Raw genomic sequence first — 17,532 nt, 5'->3', positions numbered from 1 at the left:
ATTTGTTATGAATTTAAGCCTTACAAGTGCTATCCGTTTTGAGTTTTGTACTAAGAACTTTGCAAATACATCACTTGCATGTGAAAAATGTGCCAGTGTTTGAAAGACAGTGAATCTAATTTTCTGATAAACTCTTCACCTTTCTTCTTGCACAACAAGGAAATGTACCAAGGTTATACAATGGGGAAGTTTATATCTTTGAAAGAAAATGAATGGAGAAGGCATGTAATGAATAACCAGCAAGCAAATACTACAGAGATACAGTATGGGGCCACCTGTCTGTCAAACATCTCATTCCAAAATCATTGGTATTAATATGGAGTTGTTCCACCCTTTGCTGCTGTAACAGCCTCCACTCTTCTGGGAAGGCTTTCCACTAGATGTTGGAACATTGTTGCGGGGACTTGCTTCCGTTTAGCCACAAGAGCATTAGTGAGATTGTGCACTGGTGTTGGGCGATTAGGCCTGGCTCACATTCAACTTTCCAAATCATCCCAAAGGTGTTCGATGGGAATGAGGTCAGGGCTCCTTGCAGGCCAGTCAAGTTGTTCTACACCGATCTTGACAAACCATTTCTGTATGGACCTCATTTTGTGCACGGGGGCATTGTCATGCTGAAACAGGAATGAGCCTTCCCCAAACTGTTGTCACAAAGTTGGAAGCACAGAATCGTCAGTCCAACGGCGACAAGCTTTACGCCACTCCAGCCGACGCATTGAGCATGGTGATCAAGGGCTTTTGTGTTGCTGCTCGGCCATGGAAACCTATTTCATAAAGCTCCTGACGAACAGTCATTGCGCTGACGTTGCTTCCAGAGGCAGTTTGGAACTCGGTATTGAGTGTTGCAACTGTGGACTGACAATTTTTACACGCTTCAGCACTCGGGGTCCCATTTTGTATGACAAGGTGAAGTTGAATCTGGTAAAGAAAAGAGCCCACCTTGCTTGGCTCGGGTTCAGTCGCATCGCTGTCCGCATGTACTCCAGGTTCCAATGGTCTGTTCCGAAGAGAAACGGGTCCGTGGAGCCCTCCAGCCAGTGTCTCCAGTCCTCTAATGCTAACTTCACCACCAGGAGCTCCCGGTTGCCAACATCATAGTTCCTTTCTACAGGATGCAGCTTTTTAGAGCAGTAATACAATCAAGGCACGGCATTGGACAGGGAGAGCTCTGCAGTGCTGATTTATGACATCTGAATGTGCATCAGATGGCAACAAGATCATATTGTACAGCAATTTCATCAGGTAACATGAATACAAAGCCGGCGAGAGCTGGTTAGAATAGGATTTGAGGCCAAAGGTCTGTGTAACCAATAGAGAGTCAGAGTCCCGAGTGTGGGAACATAAACATAGGCTGTCCCACGATGGGTAAAGAAAGTTTGTAGTCAACAAAGTATGCAAGAGTCATGAGGCAAATAGCAAATTAGTCAAATGCACAAGAAAAAAATGAAATATATAATGACTTGGGGTTAGCCATTGTAAGTTCAGAGTCACTCGCCCCAACAGTCGGGAGAAAGGGGTGAGTGTGGTGGGGTACCTGTACCAGACAGGGGGAGACAGGCCAGGGCAGACGGTGAACAGAGAGGGGGGAGTGTGGTGGGGTACCTGTACCAGACAGGGGGAGACAGGCCAGGGCAGACGGTGAACAGAGAGGGGGTAGTGTGGTGGGGTACCTGTACCAGACAGGGGGAGACAGGCCAGGGCAGACGGTGAACAGAGAGGGGGGAGTGTGGTGGGGTACCTGTACCAGACAGGGGGAGACAGGCCAGGGCAGACGGTGAACAGAGATGGGGGAGTGTGGTGGGGTACCTGTACCAGACAGGGGGAGACAGGCCAGGGCAGACGGTGAACAGAGAGGGGGGAGTGTGGTGGGGTACCTGTACCAGACAGGGGGAGACAGGCCAGGGCAGACGGTGAACAGAGAGGGGGGAGTGTGGTGGGGTACCTGTACCAGACAGGGTGAGACAGACCAGGGCAGACGGTGAACAGAGAGGGGGGAGGGTGGTGGGGTACCTGTACCAGACAGGGGGAGACAGGCCAGGGCAGACGGTGAACAGAGAGGGGGGAGTGTGGTGGGGTACCTGTACCAGACAGGGGGAGACAGGCCAGGGCAGACGGTGAACAGAGAGGGGTGAGTGTGGTGGGGTACCTGTACCAGACAGGGTGAGACAGGCCAGGGCAGACGGTGAACAGAGAGGGGGGAGTGTGGTGGGGTACCTGTACCAGACAGGGGGAGACAGGCCAGGGCAGACGGTGAACAGAGAGGGGGGAGTGTGGTGGGGTACCTGTACCAGACAGGGGGAGACAGGCCAGGGCAGACGGTGAACAGATCGCCAGGTGGAATCCAAGCAGCAGTGCAGCAGGCAACAGGAGTAGGTGTCACACCCACTTAGCTGTTGTGAAAGCAGCAGCTACACTTCCTGGGGTCCACACAAAACATGAAACATAGCATGATACAGAACACTAATAGACATTAACAGCTCACAAATACAGAACTATATACATTTAAACATGGTCTACATATCAATGCATACACACAAACTATCTAGGTCCAATAGGGGAGAGGTGTTGTGCCGTGAGGTGTTGCTTTATCTGTTTTTTGATCCACGTTTGCTGTTTATTTGATCATTGAGTTCCATGCAATAATGGCTCTATATAATACTGCACGCTTTCTTGTATTTCTTCTGGATTTGGGGACTGTGAATAGACCCCTGTTGGCATGTCTGGTGGGGTAAGCGTGTGTGTCAGAGCTGTGTGTAAGTTGACTATGCAAACCATTTTGAATTTTCAACACAGGGGGCATAATAGCCTCCGCACGGCCCTGAGATCCACACACAATGATAAAGTCATTTAACCTGTCGTTTTGAGCTCCACCGTCTGCAATCCCTGTTCTGTTCGCCACACATAACCCACTCAGTATTTTAAAAACCATACATTCTTAAAAACACTTAACAAGTCTAGGCCAACGAAAGAGGACATAGACATAACATTGAACATTTATACGTAACATTTAAAACACGTTCCAGTCGCTAGCTGCAGTGAAAAGAGGAGCGACCCAGGGATGTGTGTGCTTTGGGGACCTTTAACAGAATGTGACTGGCAGAACGGGTGTTGTATGTGGAGGATGAGGGCTGCAGTAGATATCTCAGATAGGGGGGAGTGATAAGTGTGTGAATTTGACTCTTTTCCTTTCCTGCTAAGCAAAGTACTTAAGTAAAAATACTTTACAGTTCTACTAAAGTCGTTTTTTGTGGAATATTCATTTGACTATTTATGTTTGACTACTTTTACTTCACTACATTCCTTAAGAAAATATTGTACTTTTTACTCCATTCATTGTCTTTGACACACAAAAGTACTCATTACATTTTGAATGCTTAGCAGGAAAGGAAAAGAGTCAAATTCACACACTTATCACTCCCCCCTATCTGAGATATCTACTGCAGCCGTCATCCTCCACATACAACACCCGTTCTGCCAGTCACATTCTTTTAAAGGTCCCCAAAGCGCACACATCCCTGGGCCGCTCCTCTTTTCAGTTCTCTGCAGCTAGCGACTGGAACGTGTTTTAAATGTTACGTATAAATGTGTTGTGTTGCCACCATGCTGTGTTGTCATGTGTTGCTGCCTTGTTATGTTGTTGTCTTTAGGTCTCTCTTTATGTAGTGTTGTGTTGTCTCTCTTGTTGTGATGTGTGTTTTGTCTGATATTTATATTGTATTTAATAATACAAATAAATTAATCCCATGCCCACGTCCCCACAGTAGGCCTTTTGCCTTTTGGTAGGCCATCATTGTAAATTAGAATTTGTTCTTAACTGACTTGCCTAGTTGAAAAGGGTTTAATAAAATAAATGTAAAAAAAAAAAACATCCCTGGTCATCCCTACTGCCTCTGATCTGGAGGATTCACCAAACGCACATGCATTGTTTGTAAATTATGTCTGAATGTTGGAGTTTGCCCGTGGCTTTCCAAAAATTTAAAAACAACGAGAAAATGGTACCATCTGGTTAGCTTAATTTAAGGAATTTTTAATTATTTATACTTTTACTTTTGATACTTAAGTACATTTAAAATCCAAATACTTTTAGAATTTTACTCAAATAGTATTTTACTGGGTGACTTTTACTTGAGTAATTTTTTTATCTTTATTTTTAGTCAAGTATGAAAATGTGGTACTTTTTCCACCACTGATAAAAACACAAAATTCAATGTCAGAGTAGATTCCTGTGTAGATGCTGTGGGCGTAGCCCAGTCACATGTTTTAGCAGCAAATAAAATGACTTTACCATCTCTGTGTTTTTCAAGCTTGCATTGCACAGTGTTACTGCATTCTTTTAAACTGTGGACCCCAAAAATATCGACATAACAATGCAACTTGAATTTTATGTCAAGCTATGGGAATATTTGATACATTCATCACAATCATTAAAATGTGTGATAATTGTTATCTTATCTGCTATAGCGGTCAGCTAGAGTGGAAAACAGCTAACCGATTACGCTAGCTATCGGTTAGCTGGCTGCTGCCGAGGCCGGGACATTTAGTTTACCGGGCTTGTGTTTGGGTTAACTACTGAAAATATGTTTAAGAATTTAGCTAGATAGCTATAGCTTAGCTATGTTATTTATTTATCGCTGGCTTAGCTAATGCAAGTAAGTTAGCTAACTAGTTTGACACTAAGTATTAGTCAGCATTAATGTTAGCTTCTACTATTTATACTACTAGTCGATGGATAAACGGGCTAGCAAGTCGTTTTCTTGCAAGGTTTAACCTAACAAGGTAGCTATCTAGTTTAGTTTCTACTTTTTTCCTCATGATGCACAGGTAAAGCTTGAAAAATGTTTGACAGGTTAGGAAATTATGCTAGCTGTCTTGTACAGTAGTAGCTTTTCAGTTGGTGTGGACGGGGTATCAACACAGAAAGGTTCCAAGGGTTGTTATCGTTTTGATGCGCAGTATGTCAATGTCAGTCAACATTACATTTACATATTGACCAGAGGGGGGATTGCACTCCCCTTTGATGCATAAAAGCCTACAAATTATTTTGCTAGAATATAATGTAGTTCTAGTTAAGTCTCAGAAATCCCAGACCGATAATTGGGATGGGCTCATTGTAATGGCTGGAATGGAATACATAGAATGGAGTCAAACATGTGGTTTACATCTGTTTGATTTGTTTAATACCGTTCAATATATTCCATTCCAGCCATTACAATGAGCCAGTCCTCCGATATATCATCCCACCAGCCTCCTCCGGCTGGAACGTTGGTACATTCTGGAAGGCAACCCGTCTGTCTAGACTAGAGAGACTAGTCCTAGCTCAAACCAAAAATGTCTCTTCTAAGTGAACACCTGTAATTCTTTACCATTATCAATACCAATACCACCGTTTTTTTTTTCAGATCTGAAAGTCCAACTTGGCCAGCCAGGTGTTGTAGACTGTGGTGTCAGTGCACCCCAGGCTGGGTGCAATGGTCCTCAGCTCCACATGAGTTCTACTATGTGGTACATCATGCAATCTATTCAGAGTAAATATTCCATGTACCATCCGCACCATCGCTGCAATTCGCTCTTTCCCACACAACAATGTGGAGGATCTCATTCGAAGTGTAGGTTGGCTTATCTTTGAACTGTAGAGATGAAAGGTTAACACTCACACCACTGTACTTATTTCATCGGTGGTGCCCTAGATCTTACCTTATTTTAGAAAAGATAACTCCTTCAACGCCCACACATTATCTCTGCGTGTTGGTCATTTTGTCAACACTTCGTAGTTCTAAAGCTATCTTTCAACTCTGCCACAATTCTGATTGTCTGATGTTATTGAATATGACTTTTTGTTTATGGTGTCTGTTATCTGCGACAATTACATCAATGCCTCTACTATCAGGGTGCTGATGTGAACCGTATGCATGGCACTCTAAAGCTTTTGCACTGTGCCTGTATGGTGTCATGGTGGCTGATGCAGACTGTGTCGAGCTGTTGTTGGAGAAAGGAGCAGAGGTATGTGTTTTTAACTCTCTCTCATCCATCTGAAATGAGCTAGCTACCAATTGAGCTAATTTCTGTACTTTGTAAAATGTTGTTTTTGTTAATAAATTAGATCCTGAAGTAATATCCTGGTATTTTTGTACATGCTGCAGGCCTCTGAAAATCTAACCTGCTCCTCCCACTTGGATCCCTCCTCGGAATTACAGCACATAATAGTGAATCTATTATCTGTGAACTTTGCTCTATAATAGCTGCTGTTTTGTTACTATGTAATGCCTCCAATTGTAAAATAAACCATTCTCTGCCATTCTCTAAAGGACTAATAACGATGCTTTATTCTACCTCTCTTCTTAGCTCTAAAGCTAGGCTACCCTGCCGCCCTGGGGCCCTGTGGCGGCAGGGTAGCCTAGTGGTTAGAGCGTTGGACTAGTAACCGGAAGGTTGCAAGTTCCAACCCCCGAACGACACATCATCCTGAACAGGAAGTTAACCCACTGTTCCTAGGCTGTCATTGAAAATAAGAATTTGTACTTAACTGACTTGCGTAGTTAAATAAAGGTAAAATAAAAAGGTGTGGCCTAGATGGCTACAAATGCGTTGCACTATGCAGCAGAAAAGGACCAGGTTTGCTTGGAATTCCTCCTTGACTATGGGGCCCAGCCCAACGTCTTGGACGGGAACAAGGACACCTCCGCTACACTGGACCGCCTTCAAGGACAACCGAGTGTGTCAGGGCTCTGCTGGAGAGCGGCCCCAACGCACACGATTACAACAATGACACTCCGTTAAGCTGGGCTGAGGGCAACCTAGAGACCGTAAGGGTTCTGTTAGAATATGGAGCCCAGATCCATGTTACTAACCTAAACGGCCAGATGCCCATCTCTCGCCTGGTGGCCCGGGGCCTGGGGGCGGAGCAACAGGAGTGTCTGGAGCTGCTGTGCAGGGCGGCAGGGAGGTTTGTGTTGTGTTGTGTTGCAGCCTGACTTGTGTTTTTTCTTATCACCCATCTACACCCATAATGGGCTCCCTAGCGGCACAGCATCTCAGTGTTTGAGGCCTCACTACAGACCCCCTGGTTCGAATCCAGGCTGAAATATAAAATGTACATAAGTATTCACACCCCTGAGTCAATACTTTGTAGAAGTGATTACAGCTGTGAGTCTTTCTGGGTAAGTCTCTAAGAGCATTCCACACATTAAAATTCTTCAAGCTCTTTCAAGTTGGTTGTTGATCATTGCTAGACAACCATTTTCAGGTCTTGCCATAGATTTTTGAAGTAGATTTAAATTAAAACTGTAACTCAGCCACTAAGGAACATTCACTGTCTTCTTGGTAAGCAACTCCAGTGTCGATTTGGTCTTTTGTTTTAGGTTATTGTCCTGCTGAAAGGTGAATTCATCTCCCAGTGTCTGGTGGAGAGCAAACTGAAGCAGGTTTTCCTCTAGGATTTTGCCTGTGCTTAGCTCTATTCCGTAAATGTTTTTATCCTGAAAAACTCCCTTGTCCTTAACGATTACAAGCATACCCATAACATGATGTAGCCACCAATATGCTTGAAAATATGGAGAGTGGTACTCACTATTGTGTTGTGTTGTATTTGCCCCAAACATAACACTTTGTATTCCGGACAAAATGTGAATTGCTTGGCCACATTTCTTGCAGTATTATTGTAGTGCCTTATTGCATGTTTTGGAATAAGTTTTATTCTATACAGTCTTCCTCCTTTTTTACTATGTCAATTAGGTTAGTATTGTGGAGTAACTACAATGTTGTTGATCAATCCTCAGTTTTCTCCTATCACAGCCATTCAACTCTGGAACTGTTTTAAGGTCACCATTGGCCTCAATGTGAAATCCCTGTGCAGTTTCCTTCCACTCCAGCAACTGAGTTAGGAAGGACGCCTGTATCTTTGTAGTGACTCGGTCTATTGATACACCATCCAAAGCATAATTAATAACTTCACCATGCTCAAAGGGATATTCAATGTCTGCTTTTAACATTTTTACCTATCTACCATTAGTATCCCTTCTTTGAGAGGCATTGGAAAACGTCCCTGGCCTTTGTGGTTGATTCTGTGTTTGAAATTCATTGCTCGACTGAGGGACCTTACAGATCAAATCAAATCAAATCAAATGTATTTGTTACATACACATGGTTAGCAGATGTTAATGCGAGTGTAGTGAAATGCTTGTGCTTCTAGTTCCGACAATGCAGTAATAACCAACGAGTAATCTAACCTAACAATTCCAAAACGACTACCTTATACACACAAGTGTAAAGGGATAAAGAATATGTACATAAAGATATATGAATGAGTGATGGTACAGAACGGCATAGGCAAGATGCAGTAGATGGTATCGAGTACAGTATATACATATGAGATGAGTAATGTAGGGTATGTAAACATTATATTAAGTAGCATTGTTTAAAGTGGCTAGTGATATATTTTACATCAATTCCCATCATTAAAGTGGCTGGAGTTGAGTCAGTGTGTTGGCAGCAGCCACTCAATGTTAGTGGTGGCTGTTTAACAGTCTGATGGCCTTGAGATAGAAGCTGTTTTTCAGTCTCTCGGTCCCAGCTTTGATGCATCTGTACTGACCTCGCCTTCTGGATGATAGCGGGGTGAACAGGCAGTGGCTCGGGTGGTTGTTGTCCTTGATGATCTTTATGGCCTTCCTGTGATGTCGGGTGGTGTAGGTGTCCTGGAGGGCAGGTAGTTTGCCCCCGGTGATGCGTTGTGCAGACCTCACTACCCTCGGGAGAGCCTTACGGTTGTGGGTGGAGCAGTTGCCGTACCAGGCGGTGATACAGCCCGACAGGATGCACTCGATTGTGCATCTGTAGAAGTTTGTGAGTGCTTTTGGTGACAAGACGAATTTCTTCAGCCTCCTGAGGTTGAAGAGGCGCTGCTGCGCCTTCTTCACGATGCTGTCTGTGTGGATGGACCAATTCAGTTTGTCTGTGATGTGTACGCCGAGGAACTTAAAACTTACTACCCTCTCCACTACTGTCCCATTGATGTGGATAGGGGGGTGCTCCCTCTGCTGTTTCCTGAAGTCCACAATCATCTCCTTTGTTTTGTTGACGTTGAGTGTGAGGTTATTTTCCTGACATCACACTCCGAGGGCCCTCACCTCCTCCCTATAGGCCGATAATTGTATGTGTGGGGTACAGAGATGAGGTAGTCATTAAACACTATTATTATCACACAGTCCATTCAACTTATGTGATTATGTGATTTTTTTTTATTCCTGAACTTATTTAGGCTTGCCATAACAAAGGTTTTGAATACTTATTGACTCAACACAAATATCTTGAAAAACATAATTCCACTTTGACAAAATGGGGTATTGTGCGAAGGCCAGTGACAATAAATCCAAATGTAATCCATTTTAAATTCAGGCTGTAACACAACAAAATGTGGAAAATGTCAACGGGTGTGAATACTTTCGGAAGACATGGTATGTGTCTGTTTTACAAAATCATCTGTATATACCACTTCCTGTCAAGTTTCATAAGTGTGAAAATTTTGATTTGGTATTTATGTGAGCTATACATGTTATTGAATGCAAATGGTACAGTTTATTCTCTTATTTTAGTTGAAGTATGCTGATCTACAACCAGCTAATTAAGAATAAATAGATATTTTGGTTTCCACAAAGAGGTCAACTTAATTTTTTTTTTTTTACATCAGTATTTTCAATGGTGCTTATTTGCAAAGAAAAAGCCATATCTCAGACTTGGCAATAAAAATATTAAGATGGGGAAAAGAACACATACACTGGACAGAGATATGGCTTTTTCTTTTCAACTCTGCCTAGAAGGCCAGAATCCCGGAGTTGCCTCTTCACTGTTGACATTGAGACTGGTGTTTTGGGGGTACTATTTAATGAAGCTGCCAGTTGAGGACGTGTGAGGCGTCTGTTTCTCAAACTAGACACTCTAATGTACTTGTCCTCTTGCTCAGTTGTGCACCGGGGCCTCCCATTCCTCTTTCTATTCTGGTTAGAGACAGTTTGCACTGTTCTGTGAAGGGAGTAGTACACAGAGTTGTACGAGATCTTCAGTTTCTTGGCAATTTCTTGCATAGAATAACCTTCATTTCTCAGAACATGAATAGACTGACGAGTTTCAGAAGAAAGGTCTTTATTTCTGTCCATTTTGAGCCTGTAATCAAACCCACAAATGCTGATGCTCCAGATACACAACTAGTCCTAAAGAAGGACAGTTATTTTGCTTTAATCAGGACAACAGTTTGCAGCTGTTCTAACATAATTGCAAAAGTGTTTTCTAATGATCAATTAGCCTTTTAAAATGATAAACTTGAATTAGCTAACACAACGTGCCATTGAAACACAGGAGTGATGGTTGCTGATAATGGGCCTCTGTACGCCTATGTAGATTTGCTATTAAAAATCTGCCATTTTCCATCTACACTAGTCATTTACAACATGAACAATGTCTACGCTGTATTTCTGATCAATTTAATGTTATTTTAATGGATCAAAAATGTGCTTTTCTTTAAAAAACAAGGACATTTCTAAGAGACTAACTTTTGAACGGTAGTGTATATAACAGTGATAGTTAATTTGTTTGTCTCTTAACAATGTCAACCTACAAAGGCTGTGTTCATACAGGCTGCCCAACTGATCTTTTTTTTCCCCAATTATTGGCAAAAGAGCTAATCTGATTGGTCTTGGTCAAAAGACCAATTGGAGGGAAAAAAAGAAAAAAAAAAGAAAACACCTTTCCTTATATTATACACTGGATTCCCCCCCCCCTCCCTTTTTTTGGTGTTCGGTAGCGGCAGTCTACGCCCCTTCGTCGGTAATTTGTCAACATTACTACTCCCAGTAGTAGTGGGAACCAAGGACGAGATACTTGAATTAAGTGTTTGTCCTTCAACGAGCGAAGACTTGTTTTCAGTTGAGAAATACTGCACCAAACATCTTAGTTAGATGCCAATTGCGTGACTAAAGCATCTCAAAATTAAAGTTGCAATATGCACAAAACGCTCCGCCATTTCTTGGTTGCTGAAATTCTAATATTTCAGGGTATTTGACAAAACAAGCAATGTATAGTGTAGGAAATTATTGTACCATCTAAAGTGCTGTGATTTTTTATTTTCAATAACCAAAAATATTGTATTTTCAGCTGTTTTGAAACTTGTGTACAAAACCGAAAGTAAAAGACGAAAAACTAAACTTAAAAACAGGAAGCATAGAAGCTTCTTAGACTTGCTTTCAATGAGAATGACAGATCTATAACTCACATTTCAGCTAGCCCAAAAAGTTACATATAGCAGCTTTAATTACAGAGTTCTGGATTTATTTTAGATTAATTCAGACTATTTTGAGAAAGTGCATTGCTATGTTGTTGCTACGGCGTCTCGTGTGACAAACAATAATATTGCCGTTTTTTAATTGATTTTCTTTTAAGGGAGTATGCGAGGCAAAAAACATTTGCTTCGCCTTGCTGAGTTCTCCTAGGAGCAAACTGAAGCTAGTATGCGGGCACCTTGAGCCGCTATGTAGTTTCATCTCATGCAATTTTGTAATTGTCCAGAAGGGGTCTCTAGCCTTCAACACACAAATCAGTCTTTGCTTCAATAGCAGGAGAGACTGTTTTGGATAGATCTATGTATAGTCAATAAAGTTAAAAATAGGTAAATAATCCTCAGTAATGTTTTGTTATTAAAAAAATATCAAGACAAGAAATAAATATTTGGTTTAACAAAGTCTTAAGAAGTACATACAGGACTCACAAAATGAGTTTATACGTTTTCTGTCTAAATAACACCCTATTTACAGAAGAATACAGTGTACTCTTGTTTATTTATTGACCCTTAATTTATCTGGTAAGATGACTGATAACATATTCTCTCATACAGCAACGACGCAAGGCAATGCAATGTACCCTTCACTGGCACAGGACATTGGATCTCCTTAGACCAGAGGGAAGAGGGCCCCCTACTGGACCTCCAACATCACTTCCAGCAGCATCTGGTCTCCCATTCATGGACTGACCAGTACTGACCCTACTTAGATTCAGCAGTGGGATGCAGGGTAGTATGCATCTGGCTGTGAATAATGTACAGATAGGTCTTGTTTGCCATTGTTGGTGTAGCACTACTGAAGACTGACGGTTCATATATTTGACTGTTTTTCTTAGTGTTTACAGTGGCTGCCACTCTAATATTTAACTTTATTGTCACAGTGTGAAAACAAAGCTATTTGGACAATTGTAAAATCCCCCTTTGTCTTCATTGGCTGCTTCCCCCTTGTTTACATGTCATCAGGTTCAAACGTACCACTCGATAATAATCCTTTGTTGAGTTACTAGTAGTTTTTTTTTTTTTTGACATTTCCAATGCTATATTTTAGCCCCATGTCTCAACACAGACAGGGCGTTAGTTTCCCAGCGAGAGAAAACAAAGGGGGAGAATTTCAGGAAGGAATGTAAAGCAACAAAGAAAAAAGGCCCCCTGTCAGCTCTCTCTCACATTACTTCCTTAACTGGATCATACAGTAGTTTATACACTCCATCTGTTCAATGTCTGGATTTTCTTGACTTAAAATCAGTTATATTGTACATTTCCAATCCTACTGTACAGTATTATTGTAGCCTACTATAGTGTACATTTTTCAATCCTTCAATATATCAGGATTTTTACTCGTCTCAGGCTTGAAAATGTTAAATGGATAAAAACAATGTAATGAAAAATGTTAGGACAAAATTATGTTAATTTTTTTATGAGAGCATTGTAACTGCCCTCATCAGAGATGGTCTATAATGTCGTAACGAGTTTTAAATGTGACATTTATAACTATGACAGAAGATTGTACAAAGTTAACCACCCTCATCAAACCTAACAACAGTGCTCATCCATACATAGAAATAGAATAAGCATTCTAGTTCTGGATTCATTTTAGTTCTAGAATCATTCTAGTTCTGTGGCTCCACATGCCCAGGGTTGGAGGCAGGCCAGGCCAGCGGTGGTTATGCAAGACATAACATTAAGGACTGAATACATAATTAAAGACAGCCTGTTTTCCAAATGGCACCCGTTTCCCTTTTGTGTACTTTTTTTTTTTTTTACCATGGCCCATAGTTTTATTTGTTCACAGGCTCCTAGCTTAGTCAGAATGCAGAATATGGGCACAACAGTTGGCTAACAAAGCAAATGGGTAGAGAATTTGACCTAGGCAATAATGATGAGCAACACACACTGCTGGTTGTTTCTAAAAAAGAGGGAATCGTACAGTGTACTGACTAACCAGTTTGTTATTTTGCATCTTGAATTTTCTATACCTGCATCATGTGAAAGGTTCTGAATTAAGAATTTAAAACCCAGCCATTTTTTACAGTGACCAGCTTCTATTAATAATAATAATAAATAATAATAATAACAGTATTATATTTTTAAAGTGCACAAGGTAGAAAACAAAACACATCAAACCATTACCTACTAATACATTATATAGACTTTAACCATATTCTATTTTATTATTTTCTAGCTTTTACTTTAGATTTATTACAAACAACGTTTTACACTTTGCATTTTCTTCTCCAGAAACAGACAGTATATATATATTTTACATTTAACTAGGCAAGTCAGTTAAGAACAAAATTCTTATTTACAATGATGGCCTACACCGGCCGAAATCGGACGACGCTGGGCCAATTGTGTGCCGTCGATTGGGACTCCCAAACACGGCCGGTTGTGATACAGCCTGGAATTGAACCAGGGTGTCTGTAGTGACGCCGCTAGCACTGAGTTGCAGTGCCTTTCACCGCTGCTCCACTCGGGTGCCCCATGTATATCTAGTTAGTGTTAGAAGGAGAGAGACAAAACTCAGTATTTCATCACCACATCCCAGAGACTGGTTAGTAAGGTAACCAAAACAACCACAAATGCAAGGTGCCTTTTTTGTTTGATTTGAAAGCTGTCAGAGGTTATGAGTATGAACAATGTATGAAATCAGTATTGTGTTCACTGTCAGAAATATATAGTAGACTTACAGTATGACACTCAAGGTACAGTACGAGTCAACATTTTTGACACACCTACTTATTCAATGGCTTTTATTTATTTTACTATGTTCTACATTGTAGAATAATAGTGAAGACATAAAATCTATGAAATAAAACATATGGAATTATGTCCAGACTTTGACTGGTACTGTATATAAAATAAATAGTGGCCCTTGGGAAAAATGTTTATACCATTTGTATGCATCACCTACTACATCTCAAAATAATGAAGGTAGGCGTATGTAAAAATAATAATAATATGCTTACTGTATTTCTAATGTAAATTGCAGCGCCTTTTTTAATGAGATAGCACAGAGTTTCTAAACCCAGAGGCGCGATATCGCGAAACTTCTGGGAACGCCTGCGAAACAGACCAAGCAGACCTGGTCGTGGTTTAGGGTTTGAGAAGTGAAAAATTATGCCTTAATTGTTAATTTTCTCGAACTCTAAAGGCACAACATAGATTCAAGCGACTGTCTTAAGTAGTTGAACATGTCATTACTCCAACCTCGTAAAAGTGACAAACTGCACGTTTTATTTTCGTCAAAAACAACTTTATAATGAAGGATTACCTTTGAGTTGACGGGTTACACATACACAGTTTGGCGAGAGAGATTTTGCGCATGAGTTTAGCTAGCCAACGCCACCGTGCGTTATCGGGGAATTCTATTGGAGAAGCAGTTTCTGCCCATCGTTATAATGTACTGTTTTTGTTATGAGTTTATGAAGACTCTGACGTAGGTAGAACCTCGCGATGATTCAGGGAGGAGGGGAGTGTCAAATTCCAAAAGAGAAGAGAGGGAGAGGAGCGCAAAGGTGAGTTTTGTAAACAGTATATTATTGTCAAAATGTACAATCCATATGTAATTCCGTTGAAAATGTGACATAAGTATTGAAAGTCGTTAGAGTTGGTGTGTTCGTTTCTAATGTTGTCGGCCACGAAATCTGAGTGGCCAATAAGTTGACAAAACTGTTGTGGTCTGTCTTCTCGCTCGCATTCGAGTGCCAGCCTACCTACTTCAGCTTGCTCTAAGCTAACAAGTTGGTTAGCAGTTAGCAAAATAAAATGTCAACTAATGATTTATCAGCACTGCACGGTTGTATGACATGCTCCTGTTGTCATGCATGAAGTTCGTTGTTGTTGAGGTTTTAGTACTGCACATTGCTTTTCCCTGACCGTGGTAGCGGCCTGTTCAAAGTTGGCACTGGGGAAACATGTAGTTTATGAAATCTCCCATATTTTGAGTGGAATCGTCATGAACCAATCCTATTCTTCTGTCAGAAGTGATTGACAGTTTACTGAGCGATAGGGTAACGAGTGGGTGCTGATTAACATGTCTGTACCCAATAATTGAAAAGAAAAGGCGGTCCCGTGCGGGAAAAGGCACGGCTTGTGTGCAAAAAGGGTACTCCGGTCTCAGCTACCATGCTAAAACGCTAATTTGGCTAGACAGCTAATTTAACCAGTGTCTGAAGGTTTAAACTTTTAGCAAAAGTAATCGGGATGCTGCTTCTTAAAAATACAAGTTCATACATTTTTAACTAACTAGACGTTTTCTTAATCACAATCATAAGAAATCCATACACCATGTGCTTCTAGCTGAAATAATAACCTACAGTATGTTACAGTACACCAATGCAACACAATAGCTACCTGATGATAAAAAATATATATATATATATATATATATATATTTTTTTTTTTCCGAGGTGTTTCAATTTCCTCAACATACTCTCCTACATTCTTTTGCCAGTTGGGACTTTAACGTCAGCCATATATTTATAACACGGTTCTTAAATGCAGTAAGTAACATTGATGGCTTGATCACAAGATAAAACTGTTGAAGGTAATATATTTCTTAAACGCTGTTGAATATGCCGTTAATACGTGGTGCTACGCTAGTAAATAACATTGACACCAATAAATATGGTTATAATGTGCAACTATTACTTTGACATCTCATCCTCTTAAGACAATGAGAATATTTATATATTAATACATATCGATTAATATTTACACATATTAATAATATCTATTTTTATGCCATCATCGAAGCTATTTCACAGTTGACTACTATCATTTGCTGTCATTACCTTGTGTGGTTCTGTGATGCCTACATTCACAAGTATTTGTTTGGTCGTCTACTAAGTTAGTAAAGATATCAAATCTTATTTGTCACATGCGTCAAATACGACAGGTGTAGTAGACCTTACAGTGAAAAGTGTTAAAGTATTTACTAAAAATAAACAGAAGAAAAAAAACTGTCAATAAAAGCAGGTATCTGTAGTGTTGTAATGTGAGCTGGTGAATGTCCTTCTATGCATCTCCAAGCCTACAGCTTTCATCACCAAGATTATGTTTGGCTGGGGGGAAATCTCATCTTTACATGGGAATTTAGGTCATTAGGTTCTGATTTAAGATCAATTCTGCCCGAACAGGCAGAGCACATCCCACCAAATATGTGATCTCTGGTTAAAGATTGAACTTGGACGTTCGTTTGAATAACTCATGCCCATCCCTAATTGTGTTAGTAGTTTAATTCCTAAACGCTATGTAAAATTTTATGTTATATACTTTTCTGTATTGGATTTATACTTGAATATTGATCCATGAAAGTGTGAAGGGGAATAAGAGACAACAGTACATGACAGGTGAGTTTCATGCTCTAGGGTTTGTACACCGCTTTTAATGCTTTGTTTCACCATTTCTCCGATTCACCATTGTTTTCAATTGCTCCATTTGGATTCCACACTACGATTTAATGTTCTTTCAATCCAGTCTACTCTATACCAGATACAGGGTATTAAATCAACCTTAAAGTTCATAGGCCAAATGCAGCCTACCAGTTGTTCATAACACTGATATCAAATGTCGCAGTTATTGGCCTAGTATGTATTGTTTAAACGTTGTAGTTATAGCATCAAAACAACTTGGGCCAGCCAACACATTGCCATCCTTGTAAAAGCCGATGATCCATCTTATAAATAGACATCAAGTGTTTCCAATTTAATTGCAGAAAAACAGCACTGGGTCCCTGTATTGTCTATCTGCTCTGCCATGGATTTAGCTTAAAGACCTGGGCAGTTATGTAGACGTGCATATAGGGTTTCATTTGATCCATTTTCCATTGACCAATACTCAGTTTCACTTGGGTTACAGACATGCATATTGGCAAGTCATTGAAGCTTGTAAGTTTACCCCTCACAGGGTTGCACCTCAGGCAGCACCTCGCCTGTCCTGTGAGCTAAAGATGGCCTAAAGATGGCGCTGTAGTGGATAGCTGCCTGACCAATTCTGCTATTTTGTGTTTTTTTTTATGTTGATCTTGACAGGTTTTTTTTTGCATAATGTTTCCGCCATAATTTCCTATGACCGAAAACCGCTTCTGGACATCAGAACAGAGATCACTAACCTTGATTTGGATGAAGATTTCTACTTCATACTAATAAGTCTGTGAGTATCTAGACCGCCTTTGCCCTCTGTTTTGTTGGCGAACGTACAATCCT

General features: G+C 40.7%; 1 protein-coding gene and 1 pseudogene across 2 annotated transcripts in view; both read left to right on the top strand.

Annotated features, from left to right (window-relative positions):
- Window positions 1–5,485: 5,485 nt before the first annotated feature.
- Window positions 5,486–6,971, top strand: LOC139417608 (ankyrin repeat and SOCS box protein 8-like; annotated as a pseudogene).
- Window positions 6,972–14,782: 7,811 nt separating this feature from the next.
- LOC139416870 (cyclic AMP-dependent transcription factor ATF-7-like) overlaps window positions 14,783–17,532 on the top strand; it is a 40,264-nt gene continuing 37,514 nt past the window's right edge. Inside the window, exon 1 of one of the 2 annotated variants that reach the window (XM_071166023.1) lies at window positions 14,783–14,841. The gene's annotated coding sequence lies outside the window, so the exon portion shown is untranslated. Of the gene's footprint in view, window positions 14,842–17,340; window positions 17,480–17,532 lie in introns of those variants that run through there. The other variant, XM_071166022.1, reaches the window with a different exon arrangement.

The sequence above is a fragment of the Oncorhynchus clarkii genome, chromosome 9, assembly GCF_045791955.1.
Source record: "Oncorhynchus clarkii lewisi isolate Uvic-CL-2024 chromosome 9, UVic_Ocla_1.0, whole genome shotgun sequence".
Classification (NCBI taxonomy): domain Eukaryota; kingdom Metazoa; phylum Chordata; class Actinopteri; order Salmoniformes; family Salmonidae; genus Oncorhynchus; species Oncorhynchus clarkii.
Note: the sequence above shows the minus strand (reverse complement) of the source record. Positions and strands in the feature narration are given on the sequence as shown.